A 6291-nucleotide genomic window follows, 5' to 3' on the forward strand; every position below is an offset into this window, starting at 1 on the left:
TCATTCTTCAATTTATTGTTTTCCACCTATTCATTATCAAGATACTTAAGAGAAAGTTGAACTTGTTGCTGCAAACCAGTTTCCATTGATTCCAAGTTCCTTGACCATGACCTCTAATAATAACCATGATGATCTACAATGAGATCTTACATCTATATATACAAACCCTCGACCATAAAAAATCAGGTCAACCACTAGAAAATAAACCATTTACATAATTACAAACCATGTTGGCCTTAGACGAAACAAATAATATCTAACATATAAGACATCCTAGAAATACATCAATAGGTCCAATCTACACATTACATTAAACTCGGTCTATAACCTAGATCAACCGGGACCCAATATAGGTTCACACATTTCAGCAATGATCTCCATCTGCCAAGTCTTGAACATGATCACCAACAGCATCCTGAAACTCCACCAAAAGCTGCACCAACACCACTTATGCAATTCATAGAAGATCTTCACCAAAAACTCTGCCGGTGAAACCCTCCTTGGAACCAGAAACCAAGCTTCTAAGCAAGCATGATAGCATCCAATCATCAAACCAAAACCAACTGACCAAATAAGAGCATGAGTATCATGAACAAGCCAATTTCATCACCAAACTATACCGAAGCCTATCAGATCATGCTAGATCCAAGTTAGCCAAAAACCACTCAACCTACTCGGACCAGAAGGGTGTCGGTAAAGCATCCAAATAGCTAATGTTGGTATCAATGATAAAACATCAATGCATCACATAATCAATTCCACCAAATGGCCAACATAATCTAAGTCTTAAATGGGAATAAAACATCATCTAGCTATCATCACTTTGGAAGAAGGAAACTAGAAGTCCTGACATGATGGAATCCTAAAACATTTTCAATGGATTCATCTATTGTCACATTTGTATGGGCTTATTCTTGAACCAAGCGCTTGTTGGTATAAATTTGCATGGGAAAGTAGAAATGATCATGTCTCAGGATTAATGGTTTAAGTGTTAGGGACCATAATTCATGGCTATATCACACATTGAGTGCCCTTGCTCTCTTTGGCCCACTTTATGGGAAATGTATGGAGATCCCACTGAAGCTCCATTCCCAGATGATCCAACTATAGACATGCGTATCTTCCTTGATAATGATGATAATCCTATGTATGATGATGACACTAAAGAGGAAATTGCTTATTGGAAGAACCTTGATTGTCTTGATTACTTAGAGACATCAGCTCTTGCTTCTCTTCTTTCTACACCTCTAGTATTGGCAACTATTCAATCACCTTCACCTACCAATTTGACAGAGATTTCGGTTTCTCTGAATGCTATCTTAGATTCTCTTTAGCAGTTTCATTCTTGTCCTCTTGATGAGCGAGATATCATTCTATCAAACATTTATCATTTGTTTGTTCAATCTCTTCTTGATCTTGATGACAATATTGAGGACACATGCCATATCTCCAATGTTAGCTCACATCGAGATGCATGTTCTTCTGGTTTGGATTGTCTTGTACGCTCTCAGCCACTCCATGCTACTATCTTGACACATCCTGATTCACATTTGAAAAAATATCACACTACAGTGGTAACTATTCTTGAGTCTTGTATGGCAAAGTCATAGTTTAGCATTAGAATGGAGAAATGGGATTATTTTCGCAAACCTGTCATCTTGATTCTTTCAAACATTTAACTTGAGTGGGAATTCATTAGTTTGACAGCTCGAGGTTTCTATCTTTTCATTTTTCACTTTCTACGAGGCCTTCTTGGGGTGAAAGACATTGCGGCATACAAGATGCCATGCAGAGTTAGTGTAAGTTTTGAGGGGGGATTTTGTTCCCACTGGGTTTTCCTTCTTTCCTCTTTCCTTTTCTTAGGCTTTTGTCTCCTTAGTTAGACTTAAGGGGGGGTGTTAGTGCACGTAAATAAGCTTTTCCTCTATGTTTAATGGGATTTTAATTGTGGATTTCTATTTTAATCCCATGATTTGGATAAAACTATTTTTTACTTAGTTGTTAAGCTAAGGAATATCTCCGCCTTTTTAGTTTAATTCCTATTTTTCCTTCATTTTTTTCTTTGGCGAAGGCTCTATAGCTTGTAAGTTATTTGTAAATTAATCAATGAAATAGTTTCACTCTCATTCTTGCTCTCAAATTTTCTCTCTATGTTGCAATTTTTCTTCTTTCTAGCTAGCTAGATCTTACTATGTGTGCAAGTTTAGAAAAAAAATTCACAAACTTTTCAAAAACATATAATGACATACTTTATAGATTTTCCACATAGTTTACAAAAAACATTACTTTCCCTTCAACTATCATCGCTGACCTTTAATCTAGGTATTGTGGTAAATCTGAAATCCTTTTTGACGGATTCAATTTCCCTCTCAAAAACCTATCGAAATGTGTAGGTGTGACATAGAATAATCCACCTATAGCTAGGAACAACAATTGAAAACAACATTTTGATCATATTGTTCATTACTATTTTGATTCTAATTAGATAGTATATATATATATATATATCATCTTAGATTATATAATATAAATTGACTTGTATCTTAGATTATAAGATATAAATACCGACCATCTTTTGGCGTGAAAAGGTTAACTTCCTGTGGTTCACATGTAATAGATGGAAGTGAAAATTTTATCCGGGGAAGAAACTTACAAGTAATTTCGAAGAACGTGTATGGATGTAGTTTGATTAAGTGAGCTTGAATATTTCAATGGAAACGCTTGTGTTTACTTATCTGAGGAAAGTTATGAATGACAAGCCTAAATAATAAGCGTGGATGTTCGGATGACTCTGTTGAATTGATCAATTCAATTCATTTCAATTAGTCACTGTAATTAGCTGGCCAAGTCAAGAACTAATAAGAACAGTCCGTTCGAATGCAGTTGGAAATTACGTTTCATCAATTGCCATACATGTTAGAAGTTTGAGGATATGGAGAGCCATTGACCAAGTTATATCAGGAGAAAGGTCGGCTGTAATAAGATTTGAAACATAAGTTACTGTTCAATATTTTACCTACCATTCCAAAGGATAATTGATAAGAAATATCTATTAACTGTACACGTAAATTTAATATTCTTATTAACTGTTAAATTATTTTACAGGCTGTTTATGCGGCTGTTTTAACTCAGCTGATAAGCCGTGCTCATACGATCAAATCCAAAACAAGGGAAAGAGGAATCCTGATTTAACTAAAACACGTCTAGGGCGACTTTTCAAAAAGTATTGTCTCTTGAAACTGCCAACGATGCTTCCATCCACAATCTGAATATATGCAGAGCGGAGATCATAGCTTGATATATTACATTTTAGGCCTGCCTGATTCACTGAATTAGATCTCCATGTCGAAATTTACAATTATACGTTCAATTCAATGGATTTTGCTCTACTTTTCTGCTCAACTTTTATCACTCAAAGCAGATAATTGTTTTGGCTCCAATTCTCAAACATGCGGAAATCTGGCAATTCCTTATCCCTTCCGATTGCTCGGAAGCACATGTGGTTTGCCTGGTTTTGAAATAGCTTGCGAAAATAAATCGAGTTCTCACCCTGGTACCCCCTATCTGCCAATCCTTTCGAGAGAACTTGTAAAGTCCTAAATATGTCTTACGACCATATTCTGGTTGACGCCGCTGCCTCGTATTCTTTACCATGCAACAAACCGGCTAACGAGACAATCACCAGGCCATTCAACCTTTCAGACGGAGGGCCTTTCAGGATTTCTGAGTTTAATAACTTCTTTGCTGTTGGCTGTAGCATATATGGCGAATATCGAATGTCTTTGGCCACTGGACCGGATGCATTCATGGGGTCTTGCTATTCTTCGTGTAATCAGACACGCTCTGTCAAACCATTGGCATGTAAAGATAATAGTTGTTGTAAAATACCGGTTCCGGGAGGTTACACCAGGATGAGCGTCAGTGCAAAACTTCTCTCTTTTAATGAAACAAGAAATTGTAGCCATTCCGCCTCTGCTCTAGTTGACCGTGAGAGTTTCGGTTCGAATCCCGGATTAAAGTTCCAATTCGAAGATTGCCCTTATTCTATGCGGCTAGACTGGGCCATTCCTGGCGACACATGCCCCTCGGATAAAGCTAACAATTCATACCAGTGTTCTCCAAACGCAGAGTGTGAAAATAAATCTTGGGGTTATGTATGCAAGTGTAAGACTGGCTATAGCGGGGATGGATATAAGAAAGGCATGGGATGCAGAGGTACAAATTGTTCTTTTATGTTTCCATAACATTCGTTTGTTTTTCTTCTTTTCATTTGAGATTCTCCTCTAATGATTTTATCCTGCTCCAGAAATAGAAATATGCACAAGTTTCGGTTGCTTTCAAACTTCATCAATAATCGCAGGTATCTATTCTGGGCATTCGACAGCTGTATTTATTACCCTATCAGGTTTACATTTCCTGCGGTAACAGTTTTTCTGTTTGACGAATGTAGGGCTATTGGGGATACTAATAGCTGTACTACTGGGCGGTGGCACTCTCTTCTGGATTTTGAAGTTAAGACAATCCAAGCGCGTCAAAGAAAGGAACTTTCAGAAGAATGGAGGAGATCATTTGGAAAGATTGATTTCATCTCGAGGAGTGGAAGGCATGAAGCTCTTCTCTTTGAACGAGATCGAGAAAGCCACCAATAAGTTCTCTCAAAATTTGATCCTGGGAACTGGTGGGTATGGCACCGTTTACAAAGGCACTCTCACCAATGGACTTGTTGTGGCTGTCAAGAAGTCTAGGGAAGTTGATTCTAAAGAAATCGACCAGTTTATTAATGAAGTTTCTATTTTGAGCCAAATTAATCACAGAAATGTGGTGAAATTACTCGGGTGCTGACTGGAAACTGCGGTTCCTCTCTTGGTTTATGAATACATTTCAAATGGAAAATTGTTCGACCATCTGCATGATAACAAGAAAGAGCATCAGCAAGCTCCATGGGAGCAGCGCATGCGCATAGCCACAGAAACCGCAGAAGCTTTGTCATACTTGCACTCTGCAGCGTCAGTACCGATTGTCCACAGAGATGTCAAATCCTCCAACATTCTGCTGGACAATGATTATAATCCAAACGTTGCAGACTTTGGAGTGTCTCGTTTGGTGCCAATGGGGCAAACGCACATCACTACAGTAGTGGAGGGAACAATGGGTTACTTTGATCCTGAATACTTCCAAACAGTTCAGCTTACAGAGAAAAGTGATGTTCACAGCTTTGGGGTGGTTCTGGTCGAGCTTCTGACAGGGTTGAAACCTGTCTCGTATGAAAGGATGAAGAACCAGAGCAACCTGGCCATATTTTTCCTCTCCACTGTGAATAAAACAGGTTTCAGGGAAATCATAGATCCCCGTCTTGATGTGGATGAAGGTAAAAACATGGAGTCAATGAGAAGAGTGGCGGGGCTAGCGAAGCCTTAGCGTAGAAGGGGAGAAGAGACCTTCAATGAAAGAGGTAGTTAAGGAATTGCTTTGGAGTAAAGGAGGCGAAAGACCGCATGCGTGGGTGAATAATGATGTAGCAGACAACCCGGAAGAAATGGTTGGGCTGATAGTTGATGAGAAAGAAAAAAGCGAGGGAATTGGGGTCGCTTATTCAATACCAGAGCAGTGCAGTTCCTCGTTTAGCATCGAAGGGCTCGGAGTGGGCGTCAGAAGCGGCAGATGACTCCTCATGTCGATACTTTCAGTTCTTTCCATGTCCCATTTCATGCTTAGTATCTATGTTTGTCCTTCTAGCCAATTAATATGTATTTCAAATGGGTGAATAATCTTTTAGTCTATACCCATACTATTTAGGGAACAAGTTTGTTTCTATATATAATATGCATTCTAATTTGTAATGATGAAAATGGCATGTTCATGGCTTTTTATACGTGCATTGAAATATTATTTAATGGGAACTGCAGATCTAGTAGTTAATTGTTTTTTAATATAGTAGTATATGTTTATATGAGACTAGAGCTTGATCTTTTATGTATAGATGCGTGGGTGTGTCTTTTTATCATTTTATGTTTTTTTGAATATTGTACTATTTCTTTTTATTAAAGTAAAGTTAAAATAATAATAATAAAATGTTGTCAAAGTATTATTTATTTTAGTTTGTTATTTTAAATTTAATCAGAATCAAAAAAATAATTTTGTATTAATTGAACATCAACTTTATCAATAGTAATAAATTTTCTAATGGCCAATCTAACTTGAAAACATTATGTAGAGTTTATTGTGACAAATCACTTACATAATGACATCTTAATATCCACTTCCTAATTATATTGGACCACGCTCCACTTT

At 37.4% G+C, this 6291-nt stretch overlaps 1 pseudogene; it reads left to right on the forward strand.

Moving 5' to 3' along the window:
* Nucleotides 1-4342: 4342 nt before the first annotated feature.
* Nucleotides 4343-5418, forward strand: LOC131857964 (wall-associated receptor kinase-like 9; annotated as a pseudogene).
* The last annotated feature ends 873 nt before the right edge of the window (nucleotides 5419-6291 follow it).

Source organism: Cryptomeria japonica, chromosome 1 (assembly GCF_030272615.1).
Source record: "Cryptomeria japonica chromosome 1, Sugi_1.0, whole genome shotgun sequence".
NCBI classification, from domain to species: domain Eukaryota; kingdom Viridiplantae; phylum Streptophyta; class Pinopsida; order Cupressales; family Cupressaceae; genus Cryptomeria; species Cryptomeria japonica.